The following is a 19,999-nucleotide window of genomic DNA, read 5'->3' on the forward strand; positions in this document are numbered from 1 at the left end:
AGTTTTTACTGATATTTAGTAATGTTACAAAATTATTAAGACATAATATGCCGTCATAGGTTATGTCACAACAAGTATGCGTATTCTTCTCTTTAGAATATATTTCGAAGAAAAATCTATTCTCATTTTTTTTCTAAACGAAATAATTACCTTAACCATCAGCGTTTCAACATCTTCTTGTGTGTGAGCTAATATCAATATCTTAAATACATATATTATTTAATTTAATTTTTTAAATACATTTGACACCTATCTGTCAAATATACACCTATCTACTAATTTAGTTAATCGTACTAATTATTTGATAACTAATAATGATAATATTAGGTAAAATTTCGTATGCCTATCAGTTATTTCGGTTTATTTATTCCAACGACTTCGTTAAAGCCACAATGAAACTTTACATATTTTAATATTGAAATTAACAATATCTACAATCAATTTGCCGCTTTATGTTTGAATAATTAAACGTCAAAACAGCTCGAATGTAAAATGCTAAATATGATTGTGTGGGCGCTGTAGTTCGGTTGTGTTAATCGCGCTTGCGTCAGTGCGTCGCGGGCCCTCATTGTTTTGTCTCAATTAACATACGACTTGAATGCCTAAAGAGAGTCCCTTATAATTACGAATATGTCATACAAGACGAGTCTTCACCTCGAAGACTCTCGACAAAAAAAAAAGTATGATGTCTGGCGCGAGGCATGAGTCCATCAGTAGACTGCGATAGGCTGAAATGACATACGAGACAAATCCCGTATTTTATGCAAAGTATTATGGACTAGTTATGACACGCGGCGACTCATGCAGCAATATAACCCTTCTGATAATGTTCGGTTCTAATCTGTCGTTGTTCTAATTACTGTTGCAATCCAGTTGCGGCCTACGATTTGTCAGATTAATTTCAATTTATAGTGTTTCAGTAAGTTTTTGAAGTTTCCAACAAATAATTGCAAAGCTTATAATACAAGGCGTATAATATAGTACAAGGCGCGTAAGATTATTATGAACGTTTTGAAGAATGCTTTGGACGTACTTTGCAATGGCTCGCATGAGTTTATACTAACATATTATGTTACTAAGGTTTTAAGACTTTTAAGAGATTTGTTTCTTTAACGGAAATGTGTTTATTGTTTTAATATGTCTCTCAAAAACTTAAAGATGTTTTTTTATTCCTCAGTAGTTTTATAACGAATATATTTTTGTTTCAGGTAACGTCATCCGCGGCTCTGTGAGTTCACCGTGTAAACACAAGCATCCGTTGGTGTTGTGCTTGAGCTTAACATATCGTATGTTATAATTTCAAGAACAAACATTTTTGTATAAACCAGCGCTAATCATAGTTGCTTCCGTATTTTTTAAGTTTTTTTTTTTCGTTGCATATCTAAACATACAACTGTCAGGAAGTTATTATACATTAGTTTCTAATAAACATACCTAGTGGTTGAGTTTTTGTGTTATGTAGAATTTACGTAACACACGAAAGTATTGTGGTAATTAAGTATGAAGAGTTGTCATATGTCCACGTCACTGCGATCCTAATCTATGTTCCGACCACAGAGGAGGCTGACATAGGAGGAAGTGCGGCCGAGGACCAGTGTGAGATGAGTGGTGACGCAAGGATTAGTGAAAGCGATGTTTCGATAAAACGTCCGTTAGGAATGTTCCTGTAATTGTTACCGATAGCGGTAACTATAGGTTTTGGTGATTAATTATAATGAATTTTATGAATTTTGTTTATGAATTAGTTGTACTTATTAATTAACGTTTTTGACGTTATTATTTTTATATTATGTTCTACATATTATATATATATATATATATATATATATATATATATATATATATATATATATATATACACGGTCGTCTGGTCCTACGGTAAGCAATTTTATACTTATATATCACACCCAGACTCGAGGCGGGAATCAGACCCATAATCCCAGAAAGAAGTCATTTTTGATAGCAACACCAAGAATATTACAACAATATAATATATATATTTATATATTTTGTTAGTGTTCTGGTGAACGTTAAATTAATAGTAAGTGGACTGTATATATATATCTGGTTTATTAGCCGTTTCGGGAACAAAATGTGAATGTAACAATTTTATATAGACAGTCTTAGGCGTAGAACCAAAGGGTCGCTGACGTGTCGTAGGTCGAGCCGCCGATGTCCTCTCTCCGATCCGATGGTGGGGCTGTCCCTCCGTCCCTCGCCGCGCACCGCGCCCGTGGTGTTGCGTTAGTCCGCAACATGCTCCCTGGCTTGAGAGCTGGAGGCTTCAAGATCTAGAAGTGGACATATATTATTAAATGCCCTTCTAATGGTGCCACCCTTGGTCCGGATTTCGGCCACTCTAGAAATCCCATCGCTGCCCGGGTATGTCTTGATTACCCTTCCCAAACACCAAAGAAGAGGCGGAAGAGCTTTTTCCTTTATGAGGACAAGAGACCCAGGCTTAAGCTCCGATCTTGAGGACTTCCACTTTGTCTTGGCCTGAAGTAACGAGATGTATTCCAATGAGAAGCGACCCCAAAAATGTTGCCTTATAAGTTGTATCCTTTTAAAGCGTTCAAGAGCATTGATGTTAACAGCTGATACCTCTCGCTGAGGAATAAACATTAATGGTCGTCCAATTAAAAAATGGGCAGGACTCAAAGCGGATAAATCACAAGGATCAGAGGAGAACGGGGTTAGGGGACGGGAGTTCAAAACTGCCTCTACTTGAGTGAGGCAAGTAGACATCTCTTCATAAGTGAAATGAGTGATTTGAAGTAACCTACGAAGGTGATGTTTAGTACATCGAACTGCTGCTTCAGCTAAGCCGTTAAAATGTGGACTATATGGAGGCACAAATTTAAATTCAATACCTTGTCCAGCAAAATGACCTTCAAGATCTGACTGTGCTAAAAATTTAGATAATTCATTAAAGGTACCCACAAAGTTTTTACCGTTATCAGAAGTGATACTTGAAGGTTTACCGCGTCGTGACACGAAGCGATTTAACGCGGCAATATATGCTTCTGTCGATAGTGCCGTAACGAGTTCGATATGACAGGCCTTTACAGAATTACAAACAAAAATTGCCAAATAACATTTAATAAGCTTACAACCTCTGCCTTTTCGGTTTGCTACCAACACCGGCCCAGCATAGTCCACGGAACAGTGTAAGAAAGGAAATTCTAATTGAGTTCGTGATGCAGGTAACTGTCCCATTACAGGCTGAATGGTTTCGGCCTTGTATCTGCGACACCGAACACACTTATTGACAATACCTTTTGATAAGTTTCTGCCACCTAAGGGCCAATAAGTCTGTCTTATATTCGCTAAAAGTAATTGTGGACCAGCCGTTTCGGGAACAAAATGTGAATGCAACAATATTATATAGACAGTCTTAGGCGTAGAACCAAAGGGTCGCTGACGTGTCGTAGGTCGAGCCGCCGATGTCCTCTCTCCGATCCGATGGTGGGGCTGTCCCTCCGTCCCTCGCCGCGCACCGCGCCCGTGGTGTTGCGTTAGTCCGCAACATATTTGTATATTTATATATTTAGATCTTACCAATATTTAAGTTCTCTGCACCTATAGTTAACCAAAAATTTATTCAAGAGTTAAAATCGGAAGTGAAGAAGCTCCGTCAACAATCGCTCTGGTGTAGTGGCGCGTGAGTTGTTTACAGTAACGCTTAAGACAAAAAAATATTTTATAACAAAAACCTTTCGTACCTTTCGTACACGACTAAAGTAAAACAAATTTGAATATACATAAATAAGCCTACGAGTATATCCTTTCTAAATAAATATCAACAATCAAATCACAACACAACTTTCTACAAGTTTCACTTTATTACGTTATGTTGTCTACAAATATACCAATTAGCCAGCTCGCGTGCTCAACATTCCGGTAAGTAAAGGCCTCCAGCTAGCTCAGATGCGTCGTTCACGACTTAAACAATATTTCATTTAAGCTTTATGTACTCACTCGCATCGCACTTTGTTTTACCAAAAAACGACATTTAATTAAACATTTAATGCTTTATTTATTGTTAGAACATGCTAGTTCGCAAACCGCATATATCATAATCCTCAGTACTAGGTATAAATAATTTGTGCGCTAATTTCATCCTGACCTCTGTATCTTTTAACCCTTATGAAAGCATTGGCAATCACGAACGAAGCCACCGGTACAGCGCAGTTATTAACGTTAAAATGAGACCATCAACTTGAAGTGACTATTCTCTATATAAAGTATATTCTCATTGATTGATCTCAACACAGTTTACGTTCTAAATCTAATAATTAAAGAATGAGGAACGCTTTTAAAAGCACTTGTTGAAGTTCATGATTTACATCGAGTTTTGATTAATTTTAAGATAGAATGTTTTATTACACAGTCTGTTTAGTGCACTAAATATACTAACGTGATGTTTCCTGTAATGTCAGCTGCACTCAGCCGGACAATGTATCGGGCGTCCGAGCGTCTCCTACATCCGGTTCTTTCAGTGCGCAGTTTTTGGACCGTGAAGATTTTGTTTTCCTAATGTCTGTGTATACACGTATTATTATATCCACAATTTATTTTTTCGTCGATGTACTAACTGAGCAGAGTTCTTATTTACTTGGACATATGGTGTTAAGTTTAGATAAATAGGAAACGACGTCTTATTGAATAAGCACGTCACATCAGAAACTTTTTTAAATATTTTTACTGCCACGATAGTGAGTATTAACACTGAATAGCAACCATTTATACGGATATACAAAACGTATGATTTTATTATTTATCTGGTAGTCAAATCAGTTACGTAAAATATAAAAATCAAAGAAAAAACTAACGCTAAACTTTAAGACGTACGCGTACAGCCTTATCGAGTCACAGTCATTAAGACTCGCGTAAGAACCGCGCAAAGCGAACCTTTTTCGTCGTAGTTTTACGTTTCTACAAAAAGTCGCGCATAGAAATAGTTTTCCTTAACAGTCATCGCTCCATATTCCGAGAAGCTCTGGCCGGCCGCCAGCTGCGACCGCACGCGCCCTAACCATCCATCTCACTCGACATCTGTATTCCAGACCTCTACTTCGCTTGATGAAGCTAATGCACAATCATTGTCTGTACCTTGACAGATAGGAGCGCGTTTACTGTTACTTATGTCCTGAACGATCTTAGCGTCTTAAGTTTATTTAATAAAATTCACGAGTGTATAGAAACACGATAATTATCCGATAGCTAAAATTTCCTTAAACTTTTAGTTTTTAATATTGTAGCCAAGTTAACTCACATTTTATTCTATAAAAGAGTACCAAAGAATGTAGTTTAGTTTTTACGTCGTCACTCGTCAGTATCAATAGTTAGTGCCGCGTTGGCGCGACGGTCACAGCCATGAATTGTACCAGTTGCGCTGGCGGTTGCGGGTTCGATCCCCGCACATGACAATCATTTGTTTTGGCCATATAGGTGTTTGTCGTGGTCGGGTGTTTATACAGTCCTTGTGCCATTGTGGGTCTCCCCGCCGTGCCTCGGAGAGCACGTTAAGCACGTTACACCTGATAACGATCGTTACTCATAGTATATATTCCCTATATATCCGCCAACCCGCATTTGGAGCAGCGTGGTGGATTCAGCTCTGATTCTTCTCCTACATGGAAGAAAAGGCCTATTATAGTAGTGGGATATTACAGGCTGAAGCGCGAAGTGTAATACGTAGATAAGGCAACAAGAGCGTGAGTAGGCTTCTAAGAAACGTTTAGTGAAATGAAAATCAAAAGAATGTGCTCCCAACAATTAAAATGTTAAGACATGAAATCCTTTCATTGAAGTTGTGTTCCCAAGACATGGCGACTCGTGTTACGTACGAGGAACGTTGTCACAATTAAATGTATTGTGATTTCAATTGTATACTAATATGAAATGTATGCCACTGTTCGCGTCGCTCGCACGACATAACTTGACTGTTATGATCTTGTAAATATTTCGGTTTTTGTGTTTTGTGTAAATAATTGTGGTTGCTGGTAAAGGAAAAAAATCGACTTCAATTACATCGACAAGTAATACAACGTAGGTAAACGAAACAATAGTCAAGTAAATAATCTCTCGATGAAATTTAAATGTGACCACATGATAAACATCGGTTTCCGGTTAATTTAAAAATCATCAAAATCGGTACAACCAGTAAAAAGTTATGCGTATTTTCGAGGGTTTCCCTCGATTTCTCTGGGATCCCATCATCAGATCCTGGTTTCCTTATGATGGTAATATACTTAGGATATCTCCTTTCCAACAAAAAAGAATTATCAAAATCGGTTCATAAACGACGAAGTTATCCCCGAACGTCGTATATGCGGTCGAATGAACGTGAATGAGTAACCTCCCCCTTTTTTGAAGTCGGTTAAAAATAAATTTTATTTTCCTTTTCCACTTTGAATAAAATGTCAATGCGACTTAAATGTCGAACTGCATGCTAAGTCGTCGCTCCTACTGCTCCCAGTCTCACAGACAATGAGACGCACCTCATATCGGCGCGCTATCTGAGTTTTCATTTCGTAGTCTGCTCGAGTATTTCTTTCCCAGCGGCCAGCAATATTTACTGAGTTATGTGTGTGGCCTTGTTTTTATTTAAATTTATAAATAAAATCAATATTTAGTATGCGTTTCCTGCGGTGCGGCCACTAGTAAATAAAACAAAGTGACAGCGGTAACGGACAGTTTCCCACGAGCTGTATACAACACTATGATAATGTTCAAACGTCGCTGCAAAACAATATAACATAGCACTAAAAGTGTGAAATTAGAAAAACGAAATCAACAAATATAATTAATTTTATGTAGCTTCAATGAGTTCAACAAAAACAATGGTGAACACACATATAAAAACGGAAATGGGAAGATTATAACATACTTTCACAATTATATGACAGTATTATAAAGAATGAGCACGGAGCACGTACTCGTACAATTGGTCTGTCAGAAAGATTAAACAATTATGTTGTTTGTGAACGCGTCTCGTTGCAGGACGCACAGTTCAAGGCGACGGCTGTTACTATCGTTGCACTTGCAATCACGATCGCAATCGATTATCCCAGTAACAGCAATTCAATTAGTGTACTTTCAAGCTATTATGTACCTTAAAACACTGTGCGTAAAGTTGAAATTTCACGCGAATAATTCGAAATAAATTATTTAATTAGACGGCGATGTCAAGATCGGCTTAATCTCAGTGACACGATAATTGGTTTAGTTCCATGTCAAATGTTAGGAGAGTTTATGAGTGAGCTACAAGCATATCAAGCTCTATTGTGTTCCCGTGAAATGTTTTATGGTGTACGTGGACGTGATGAGCAATAAATATCGCGCTGCAGTCAGCTTTGACGTTATCTTCATATGATTTATGGTTTCCTGGGAGATTTACCGTAAACAGTTTTGACAGAACTTAGGATAGGTTCGACTCCAACTCGGAGCAGATACCTTCATATCTTTGCACAAATATTTATTGGTCTAGGCCTCTAGGAGTGAGTAGCATATGCCGTCATCGTTTCCGCTGGTTAATACAACTACTTCATGATGGTCGCTAAGACTTGTAGCGGAGCTGTATGGGACCACAAGCTTCAACCTTCTGAATAGAGAGCGCCAGCCTTGGTTCCATAGCGGTGCGGGTAAATTGGTTTCATTTCAGTTTAGTTGTAGATACAAACTTGGTATCGTTTAAGTCTGTACGACATAACAGTTAGAGCATTGTATGACATTATAAATTATATAAGTCGATAGTGTATATAAGTGTATAGGCCGAAGACGGGCAGCAGCGTCTTAGGTGCGACAAAGCCAGCCCTGCGATCACCAACCCGCCAGCCCAGCGTGGTGACTATGGGCAACACACATGAGTTCACACATTTTTGGCGCGAACTTGTGGAGGCTTACGTCCAGCAGTGGACTGCAATAGGCTGGAATGATGATGATAGCGTATGTTTTGCTAATTACGTTTATAGTGCGACTCTAATGATCGTAAAAATGCCGATCGATTTCGATAACTTTTAATGAATTAGTTTTAATGAACTCGGTCGACGTCTGCTCGCCGTCAATCATCGCTTTATGGTTATTGGAACTAGTTCTCACGGTTGTAAACGTTTTAGTCGTTATCATTTATCTCATGAGTACTGGTTCACTTTTCACACTTCAGATGTTAATCTAGGCGTAGTAAGACTTTCTTAGCTCTGAAACGATTACCGTGGAAAGAAAAGCTAGACATTCTCGTCAACTCTGTCGTTAAAATTTTCTTTCTCTCATTGCTGAATTAAACGGTGTGTATTTAAAGCCTATAATATTAATATACAAGTACGTTTATGCTATTAGTTTTATTATAGAGAATAGATACAATCGAGAGGCATTCATTTAAAACACAATGGATAATTTTTATCAGTAGAATAGAAGAAGTACTTACTTTTAGCCCGTCGTCGTCGTCTGTTGTGTGCCTCGCATTTACTTTTGCCTTAGGATTAGGTATTTCTTTATTATTTATTTTCATCAAAAGCGTAAAACACTCTTAAATTTAATTAAAATTTGACCTTGACTTTACAAAACCATCGAAAATTATTACACATTCTAGTTGATAAGAAGTTTTACGATTTCGTTATTAAAAATTAGCAATAAAACACTAAAAATATCGTAACTGTCTAATTAGTAATAATTTATAAGTAAAAACCTAATAAAGTGTTCGTATCGGCGCTCAGCTAATTCCACTATGTTTAATAGTACCATTATCATTTAAATTTTCAAATTATCGAATCGCCCGCAGACGAACGCTTGCTCTGTACCCCAAGTCGCCGGTGGTCAAGTGACATTTTCCGTTACGAAATATTAAAGTATTTCAATAAGTCGAGAGCTCTGGTTCTCATAGCGTCTGTTGTGAATTACTGCTATATTTCTGTCCGAGTTACACACCAAGCAGCTCCGCTTGTTCAATTCGTTTTACTGAATAATGCCAATTTAGTAATTGTAAGGAATGCTTGAATTACTATCGATTTGCATGGAATTAGTTGCTTGTGTGCTATTCCGGGCACAAAAACTAAATCTTTTTTATGTTTTTGAGTTTATTTTGAGAACATATAACAGTAAATAAAACAGTTTTCCACTGGATAGATTTAAATAATTCATACAATATCTTGCTTACAAAGTTGGACGACATTACGACACCATACAATAACGTAAATTCATACATAATTGTGCTCTAAGATTCTTTATCTACACTAATGTTGTAACATTCTACTTATGTTTCCAATACTTGACTTATAATTGTGTTATAGCGCAGACAACAAAACTATGATGGTATAATATCCACATCGATATCGTAAAATCTCATTATAACATCGCGCGCATGCGCGCAGCTGCGCTCTCATTGGTTAGATTTTAATGGCGGCAAAATCACTGTGACAATACCAGGGACTGGCCGGATACTCGTTGAAAGGGTTTTTGAATGGGTATTTTGAAGCGCTAAAAAAATAAAACCTCTAACGCATGTAACACCTGCGAACGGCTGTTTTGAACCCGCTTCCGATAAGGGTTACCCTTTCAATACCCTGTAACACTGTAACATGGTAAGCCAATCCAACAAAGTACATTAAATATGTACTCTTCGTAGTCGACATTAGTTTGAGAATTGCTTAACCAAAACCGCAAGTGACATCTTCCCGCCGCGCCGATGCCGCGCGCCGTTTATTTTACATTTTCAGAACTATATAATATTATCATTTTTTAATTCAAAAATCGAAAGTCGGAACTCGGACGAAACTACGGAAGGAATTATAAACGATTACTCGTAGCAGTGATTTTGTTTGTGTGTTTTGTAGTACCTACTTCATTTTTATATTAAGTATTCAGTTTTTTTAAGTAGAGAATTCAGCTATTTTTCTGTGAAGGTGCCACAGCCGAAACGAGATGCTGTACACCGTTATTATCTGTATGATGTATCAAATAACACCGGCAAATGTAATTTGTGTGGAAATTCCATAAAGGCAAGGTTTTATAGTTGTTAATTTGTCTTATCTTTTAAGAAAAATGAGTTAGTTGAATATAAAAAATAAATTGAAAACTGAATTACTTATTAAGTTCGCCAAAAATATTGATTTTTAAGTTTTTGTGTTAGTAAGGTTAATTAAAAAAATATATATTTTTTAAATAAATGATAGTTTTGTTAGATACAATTTTATAGTATAGGTATAGTAAAGAAAAAAATAATATTTTATAATATAATTATTTTGACAAACTTTAATTCCACCGATAAACTGTCACGCAGTTTGGCGGGTTTAAAAAAATTGTACAGCAGGTGTTTTTTCCAATAAAGAAGAATTTATTATTTATTTATTATTATTATTATTCAAGTTCAACAAGAAAATTTATTATTTGAATATTGTTGACATTTTTTTAAATAATATTATTTAATAATAATAACAATCATTCACGCTTATATATTTTTTGATCACGTCATAAAAGTACTGAGAGCACCTTACCTCTAAAGCGCCAGTGCTCATAGTACAAAAATGGCGGCTATTTATGACGTCATATATTTCTCTCTGGTATTGCGGCAGTTTACTGGCACTCCATAAAGGAACGAATTTTTCACCAGTATGAGTACTGAGCAGTTCTCTCAGTGTGTATCGTAACATTGTCTATGTGACGTTACAGCAAGGCGGCTCGTGTTTTAGATAACGTGATATACAGATTAAAAATTACGATATTTAAGAATAATGAGCTTTTATGACTCAAAATTAGAACATTTAAGTTTATTTCCACATAAATTTTATTATTTATCAAATTCCATAATTTATTTTTCACTACCGAAAGTCCCCTATTACCTACTTACGTATTTTGTTCTTGGGTAAGCATATAACCAATTTGAAAAATAAACATTACATAAACATATAAATAAGGAAAATCGCCAGCAACAACCAAGTACATCTCAACATTCTTCGACATCAGACCAAGTTATAAGCAATTGTGTGAAATTAGTAACAGTACATGGGCGACCACTTGCATTGATACAAGACAAAGCATTTCAAGACATAATTAACATAGCTTTTCCTTCTAATATTCAGAATAAACACATAAATACAAAAGTAATAAAAGGAATGATACCGGAAAAAGCATACCAAATAAAACTAAAAATCGCGTCAGAAATCAGAAATAACTCGATTCAGCTTCATATCTAGATAAAAATTTCTTAGGCATCAATATACAATATATTAAAGAAAGCCAGATAGATAACTGTTTTAGAAATTCTAGAACGACAAAGAGGCGATTTCCTAAAAGGAAAAGTTTTAGAGGTGTTGAATGATTTTATGATATCGACAGCTCAAATATATTCAATTACCACTGACAATGGCAGTAATTTTAAAAGGATGGCAAAATTATTGGCAGCTCATTGTTCTACTGCAATAACAGAAGATATTAATACTGATATGGATAGCGATTGTGAGATCGACGACGAAAATGATGATGACGAAGATAATGATGACGTTGCATTTGGCACGGATACGCCGTTGGAATCAAACGTCGATGCCATTATTAACGTAATGAGAAATGAATCGTTCAAACTACATAGTATGCTCTGTGCGGCACAGACATTGCAACTCGCTGTTAAAGGCGCTATTGCTGGCAATTTTCAAATACAACTTTGTGTTGAACTTGCAAGAAAGGCGGTAAATATTTTACGATACCCAACCATTAAAATTTTTATAAAATCGCAAAATTTAAACAAACCGATAATTGATTGCCCTACTAGATGGTCCTCTACTTACCAAATGTTACTTAAAAGATATTTGTGATAGGCAATCTGAATTAGCGGGAATTTACTCAGACGACTTCTGGACACAAATTACAGAAATTCTCACCTGCCTTAAGCCTATTAATGAGGCGACAGATGCTTTGCAACGAGAACAGTTAACAATTGGCGATTTTTACATAGCATGGCTAAATTGCAAAGCCAAGCTTGAATTGATTCCAAGCAAATGAATTAGTAACGAATATGAAATTACGAGAAAAAAACTTGTTAAATGCTGATGTAGTCTTGGAAAGCTTGAACCTAGATTGTCGCCTAAATGTATTATTATCGGACCAAGATTGCATAAAAGCTCAAAAATTAATATTGGAAACATATAAACAACAAGCTGACCTGGCGAACTTCGTATCACCTTATTCTTTTCTGAATAATAACATAATATATCAAAATAAAATATAGCCTATCTTTTAAGTTGGATCAAACTGCACACGGTGTTCAAATTTGATTAAAATCGGTTAAGTAGTTTAGGAGTCCATTGAGGACAAACATTGTGACACGAGATTTATATATATTAAGATTACAAAGCGTAACATCGCTTGACACTGATATTCAAGAAGTTACATGCACTAGTCGTCATGATAGTGAAAATTCTACGAGTAGTCATGTCAATGATGTTTTAGAAAAACAATTACAAGAAGCTGAGTCACTTCGTGGGCTGTCCGGAAGACCTTCAATTGATAGTTTTGAAGGAATGCTTCGGAAATTGAGATATGAACCCAAAGTGCTCTTGGAAAGTAATATATTAGCTCACTGGTCTAATAAATATGTGGCTAAAAACCCTACCTTGTTAAATGTCGCAAATTGCGTTTTAGCTGCTCCAGCAACGCAAGTATCCGTGGAAAGGCTTTTTTCTTCAGTAAAGCTTATACTCAATCCATTAACAAGCAATATTAGCAACAGCTTATTACAAGATATAATGTTAATCCGCTCTAATCGTGATTTATTTACTTAATTCATTCTTATAATTTAATATTAGTAACAACATGTTAATTAAGTCGTATAGTTTATTATAAGTTTGCATATTAAAATCAGCTGTTATTCGCCATTATTGACAAAATATGTGATTTCATTAATATAAATCAGACTTTTTATACAAGAGGGGGCAAACGGACAGTCGGTTCCTTAACATTAGGTGATCCGTACGCTTGTTTGCCAACCTAGTAGTATGAAAAAAAAAACTTAGCAATTATGTAAAAAAAATATTAATTATTATTTAAAGGCTTATGTTTAAGTGTTTCGACATATTTCAATATATTAATGTAGGCGTGTGATCTCATACACGGAGGCAAAAACTGAAGCTCTAATTTCCAAAATAATAATTTCTTTTATCCAGTTCGCTATCAAAAACACAGAGAATACATTTTTGATCATTATTTGTCACGTTCTCATACGATTCTTCAACTTTATTCCTCTTTGGATTTCCGTTTTCATAATTATCATTTTTAAAACAAGCTATATATTTCCTTTTATTTATAAATATTGTATCTTGTTTTAATATAGATTGTGTTTCGTTTTCTGAGCCATTACAGCTGTATTCGGTGAAATCTGAAAAGAAGTACCTATTTAGTTGGTTATTTTTATTTTTCACATAAATAAATTATCATTAAAAATATTGTAATTATTTTCTTAAGTTTTTATTTGATAATCTCTTCCCAAAAGCACAGCCTGAGTATATAATTTTCGATTTTACCGACATAGTAAAAAAATGAAAACTGGCTATTTAAATAAAAAATAACGAGTGCAATCAGAAAGAAAAAAGGAAAAGTAATAATCGATCTGGAAATTTGAGAATTTGAACCGTGGTCTTTTCGATCGATCGCGACCGGCCGATTTCCCACCTGAGTTATTACAACTATATTGACAAGTGCGAAATTTACCTTCGTATTCTAACGATATTGTAGCTATTTTTTTCACTCTCTAAAAACTGGGATAAAACGATATTTTCTGAAAATTAATCGTAGCTAGACTTATTTATCTTCTCCAAAATCCCCTGAATACCAAATTTCATTAAAGTCGTGGTAGCCGTTTCCGAGATTCAGATTCTATATATATACATATATACAAGAATTGCTCGTTCAATAGTATTAGATATCGTTATTATTAAAGATATATAATAGAACTAGCTGTGCCCGCGGCTTCGCCCGCGTAGAAATCAGTGCGTCACAAAGTTTTTCCGGCAAACTTCCAGTGAAACTATTATCGAAATCGGCTAAGCCGTTCCGTAAACCTTTCTCTCCAAGCCCTCTCTCCATTGGTTAAATCGCATGAAAATCCGTTCTGTAGATTTTGAAGGAATCCATCACATATACTTTTGGGGACTTTGTTTTATAATACACTAACTGTCGCCTGCGACTACGTCCGCGTTGTTATGAAGATATGCATTACTATTAAGATGTTTAACGCAAATAATTTTTTTATTTCAGTCACTTGAAATGCTTATCAAACTGAGTAACTTTTTAAAAGGCACAATTTAGTATAATTTAATAGTTATTTTTATAAAACCTCTCTATACACCACATTTTTAGTTTTATTTTCAGGCTGTATATGTTTCATACAAACTATTAACCTTAATTAAACCCTCTTAGCGGTGGAATATCGCATAATCCGTTCTTAGCGGACGTCAACTAACTATAATCTACCTCCCTGCCTCATCTTTGTCCATCCTGGATGGATGGACCATCCAGCGGTTATTAAGTTCTCGTGATGAGTGAGTCAGTGACCTTTTTCTTTTATATATATAGATTACGGTGCATTATTTGGACACCTTCTCGCTATCTATAGAGCATACATTTTAAATTTCAAGTCTTTTACTTCTAAAACATAGGACTTTCATACAAACTTACAACCATCGTTTTACCCCCTTAGGGGTCGAGTTTCGCAAAATCCGTTCGTAGCGGATTTCTACGCCCCATAAGGAGCCTATATGCCAAATTTTAAGCTTGTTGCCATTATAGTCTCGAAGATTTCGTGATGAGGGAGTCAACCTACCATCCCCCGTTTTAACCCCAAAAGGGAGTTGATTTCTAAAGATACATTATTTGGACACCTTCTCACCATCTAAAGAGCGTACATTTTAAATTTCAAGTCTCTTACTTCAAAAACATAAGACTTTCATACAAACTTGCAACCCCCGTTTTACCCTTTAGGGCTCGAGTTTCGTAAAATCAGCTCTTAGCGGATATTTACGTCCTATAAGGAACCTACCTGCCAAATTTCAAGTTTGTAGCTTTTATAGTTTCGGAGATTTCGTGATGAGTGAGTCAATCTACCATCCCCCGTTTTAACCCCAAAAGGGAGTTGCTTTCTAAAGAAACATTATTTGGACACCTTTTCACCATCTATAGAGCTTACATTTGAAATTTCAAGTCTCTTATTTCAAAAACATAGGACTTTCATACAAACTTCCAACCCCCGTTTTACCCCCTTAGGGGTCGTTTTTCATAAAATCCGTTCTTAGCGGATGCCTACGTCTTATAAGGAGCCTACCTGCCAAATTTCAAGTTTGTAGGTTTTATAGTTTTGGAGATTTCGTGATGAGTGACCTTTCGCGTTTATATATATTATAGATTAATAAGCATGCACTAATTACGCAGGGTCGCAAGTATATTCTTAGATTGTTACAATTATGCTACAAACTAAATCACAATACACAGAAACATACGTCATATTGTGTAATTTGAATTAGCTACAATAACTTCTTTTAGTCGAATGTTACCGGACCCTACGCTGCTTTATAATAGTAACGAAAAATGACACGGAATATTAAATTCTATATCTAATGATGTAGATACCCTCTCTTTTCTTTGTAATATTTTATACGTACTCAATGCTATTATAAACCATTATCGAAGTGTAGCCCTGATCAAATGATCTAATTATAGCTCAGTACGATAGTATTAGTATAAAACTGCCAAAAAGTTGCCTTGGCCAAGTTTTATCCAATATTCAATATTTATACTCGATGTGGGTACCCTCTTTTTACCCTCACAAACCAACCCAGTACGAGAATATTAGCATAAAACTGCCAAAGAGTCGTCTTGGCCAAGTTTTACCCAATATTTCACATTGTCACAACATAAAAATACAAAAAATGTAATCAGCGCGGTTCTGTATAGCATAGCGTCATTGTCAGAGTATAGCCCTGACCAAATGATCCATGCAACACTACACAGAATATCATTATCAAGAGTAGCTTGACCGAATGATATTCCGATAAAAACCACCGTTTAGTAACGAGTAATTTGTTGGTAATTTTTTTTTACTATTACCTACAATAATAAAAATTGTTATATTGTTAAATGCGTAATAAAGTTTGTTATATATCAATTATAAATTAAGACTAATGAATAATTATTTAACGTACCTTTGTGAGCAGTAGACGCTTGCCACTTCTGATATGTATTGGATATACAATATATGATTTAGTAACCAATGACAGTACTAGTGCTCGCTTCAAAACCAGCAACCAGAATGAATCCTCCGTTCCTTCCTCTAGCTTACCAACAAATTATCCCCACTTAACATACCCCCACTGTAATCGATTCCCATTGGTTTAAATGACATTTAATTTAGTTGCCAGATTCTTACAATATTTAATAGTAAAATTAAAAATAATTATAAATTTTAAAGAAATAATACAATCTTTTTATCGTAAATTGTAATTAAATTAATAAAAATCACAACATTATTATGTTATTAAAATAAATACGATGTTATGTAATTCAGTCGTAACTTAACATAATAACAATAATTATTTAACAAGAATGACAATTTTAACATTAAGGTAACTCAGTACTTAATTTAAATAATAATCACTTACCTGCATTAGTATTACTCATCCCTATTAAATCGCTTGTCTGTCGTCGACCGTCGTCGTCAGTCGTCACTTATTGTCTAATTCTTAATAACTAAACAAAACTATTAAGGTGATGAAGCCATGTTCGGGCTTCAGGTCTAAGTATCCCCGCTTCTCTACATGCAGCTCAAGTTTATTAGTTAATTCAGGGTAACACAAATAAAAGCTTTTCGTGTAGGTAACCTCCTCATAGGCTTAAGCCGCTGAAGGGGTTAACCCCTTCATGTGGTTACTATATTAAAGGTGTTACCCGTTTCGCTGGGTTTCGAGGTGTAACTCGAACCAAAAGGTTACACTGCGATAAGGGCTACCCCATGTTCGGGTTACCCTGCGAAAAGGCTTAACTCTTAAGCAGTGTTGTCCGGTCCTTGGACAATACACGTACGCGTGAATTTAATTTAATAAATTAAAAGTTAAAAATGGATAGCGACGATGATATTTGTACGCCTCCGGATATTCTAGAATTGGCAACAAAATTAACTCACAATCTTTTGCCAGAAAAATCTAGAAAATTATATGAAAAAGAATATAATAACTTATTCCGACTCCGTCTACGAGCTCTACTGCCCCGCGACCGCTACAGCTGCTGGATCAATAATTAACATTAACTTTCAAAATTGTACCATCCAAAATTTGAACAATTATTATAAATAAACTATTGTCAGCTTTTACTCTTGTTGTTTGATTAATTGCATTAGTGAAGATAAAGTAGTGTATGCAACTGCATATAACACGGGTATTAAAACACTCGTTACTATTATGAAACTCACTGCGCTCGTTTCATAAACTCACACTCGTGTTTTAATACCCTTCATTATATGACAGTTGCATAAACTACTATTAAAGGATATCAAAGTAAAAGCGGCGGCTATTTTTCAATAACATTAAGAACAGTTTGCATTTTGTTTAACCGACTTCAAAAAAGGATGAGGTTACTAATTTCGACCATATATATATATATATATATATTATGTATGTTCGGGGACAGCTTCGTCGTTTATGAACCGATTTTGATAATTCTTTTTTTGTTGGAAAGGAGATATCCCAAGTGTGGTACCATGATAAGGAAACCAGGATCTCATAATGGAATCCCAGAGAAATCGAGGGAAATCCTCGAAAATCGTAGTGACGACCAATGCGTTTATTTTTTTTCGTCTACTTACGTTGTATGACTTGTCGATGTAATTGAAGTCGGGTTTTTCGTTTGCGAGCAAGCACAATTATTTTACATATGATTCCACTTTAGTAATTAAGTACACAATTTGTTGACGATTTTATTACATTTTTATACAAAATTTATACGTCATTAATTACAATATGTGATAGGAAATAAGTAAGATTAATGGCTACGATCATCTGAGATAAGGAGTGAAGCCGCTCGCACTAGACACATGAATCACTGCTGACTTGAAATAGTGTCGACTGTCGAGCTAGACTCGCTCGGGTCCAGCGGCGACTCTTGTTTTCAATTATAATGAAATGTCATCGCAAATAGGTCACCGGAGCGATTCGGAACTAGTTCCCAAATGTAGCGGCGAACGTGTTCTAGGCGACCGCGATGTACATAAGTAGCTGCTTGCTCGAGAACTGTTCATAAGAGGAGGCTGGAACATTGATGCCATATTTCATTTTATTTGTTATGACATAAAGGAACATAACGATAGGATTCGTACTTGAAATTAACAATAACAATTAGAAGTGTTGCTTGCTCAAAAACCATGTAAACATTGTTTTTGATAACTGTTGCATATAGTTTACAGTCTAGGACATATTACGTGACAAGTACCTACTTACGTGCCTATATCATATAGCTGTATCATATGACTATATTTGTAGTGATTGCTTATATGTTTGGACATGTGGATTTTTTTTTGAGTTGTTGGTAATTGGAAATAAATAAAGGCAGTAGGGACGTTATTACTTCTGTCGAAGAGCGATATAGTCGACTGTCTGTTACTTTTGATTTGATATATCAAAGAAATAGCAAACGACAGTTTTAGTTTAGTGTTACCTTTGAGCTATATATATATATATATATATATATATATATACATAGCATTTAAGGAATTTTCATTAAAAGTTCGTCAACAAAAGTTCACGCTAACAAACCTCACACGCATCTTGTTTTCTATACAAATAAAATCACAGAGGTCTGTCGTTGTGCGCGCAACATGAAAAAACTACGAGACATAGTTCTAACGCCGAGTTGCACGAAACAAAATTGGAATTTAAGTAGAGATTAAACTATGTAGCAGTATGTCTCTGTCTCTTAGTTTTATTTATAAGGCACTTGCCACATACTTAAAAGTATACTGTGATACCTCAATCGAAGATAATGTTTAATTTAGGAAGTAATTATTTTTATTGGCACTACGTGTTTAGAGACATGCGTTTTCATATATTGTTAATATAACAAGCAAGGCAGATGAAGTCACCTGTCGCAGCTAGTTCACTATAAAGATGAATCTTGTGTGTGTCGACGTGCAACAACGTCTCAAGTCCGTGAGAGAATTCTCTCCGGCGTTGTCCCTCAGCCGTCGATAATGTCATCTAGCGGAGTGTTACTATAACCGACTGTCTTAAACTTATCTTGATTGATGCTTACTATTGAGATCACAATCAAGAAATATTTAATGTACACTTCATAACATTGGACGTTGTCCCACTGACAAGCTAAATTGGTCTTTATTTATATGAACAGAACTTTGGAAATAGTTTATCAAGTAAAACACACCTCAGGCAAAAATAAACATAAACAATATGAACAAAGTCGATCGGTATTTGCATACGTAATTGTATTCAATATCGTATCAGATCATTGTTACAACTCGTTACCAATTCGTTTGCCGGCCGTGAGAAAAAAATAGCTTAAGGACTACATAATATTAATGCTTACATTAACTGAATATATTATATTTAATACACAGGCCGAAGACCACCACCCGAAGGTCACCAACCCGCCTGCCCAGCGTGGTGACTATGGGCAACACACATGAGTTCACGTTATTTTTGGCGTAATGTGGAGGCCTATGTCCAGCAGTGGACTGTATAGGCTGTAATGATGATTATATTTAAAGTCGGTGTGTTTAAATATAATTTCCAAAAACACGATTTACCAAAAAAATAATACCGAGCAAAGCTCTGTCATCCAGATACTCTTTCTTTATTTGATTAATCACTGTTGTACACAGGTATTCATTTGTTCACACAATCAGTTAAGCGCTTAACGCGAAGGTTAGGTTTGTTTGTTCGTCGCGTCTTCAATGTGATCGGATAAAAAATCACAGTACTTGGAAGTGTCAGCGATCGCTAAACAAATA

At 35.5% G+C, this 19,999-nt stretch overlaps 1 protein-coding gene and 1 long non-coding RNA gene across 2 annotated transcripts in view; one reads left to right on the forward strand and one right to left on the reverse strand.

Annotated features, from left to right (window-relative positions):
- Window positions 1-19,999, forward strand: part of LOC123654448 (mucin-22-like) — a 125,120-nt gene that overhangs the window by 83,463 nt on the left and 21,658 nt on the right. The gene's annotated exons all lie outside the window — the stretch shown is intronic.
- Window positions 17,941-19,250, reverse strand: LOC123654449. Its single transcript, XR_006743249.1, has 2 exons — window positions 19,115-19,250; window positions 17,941-18,266 (listed from the first exon to the last, which is right to left on the reverse strand). It is a non-coding gene; the product is annotated as an uncharacterized LOC123654449 (long non-coding RNA).

Source organism: Melitaea cinxia, chromosome 6 (genome assembly GCF_905220565.1).
Source record: "Melitaea cinxia chromosome 6, ilMelCinx1.1, whole genome shotgun sequence".
Taxonomy (NCBI): domain Eukaryota; kingdom Metazoa; phylum Arthropoda; class Insecta; order Lepidoptera; family Nymphalidae; genus Melitaea; species Melitaea cinxia.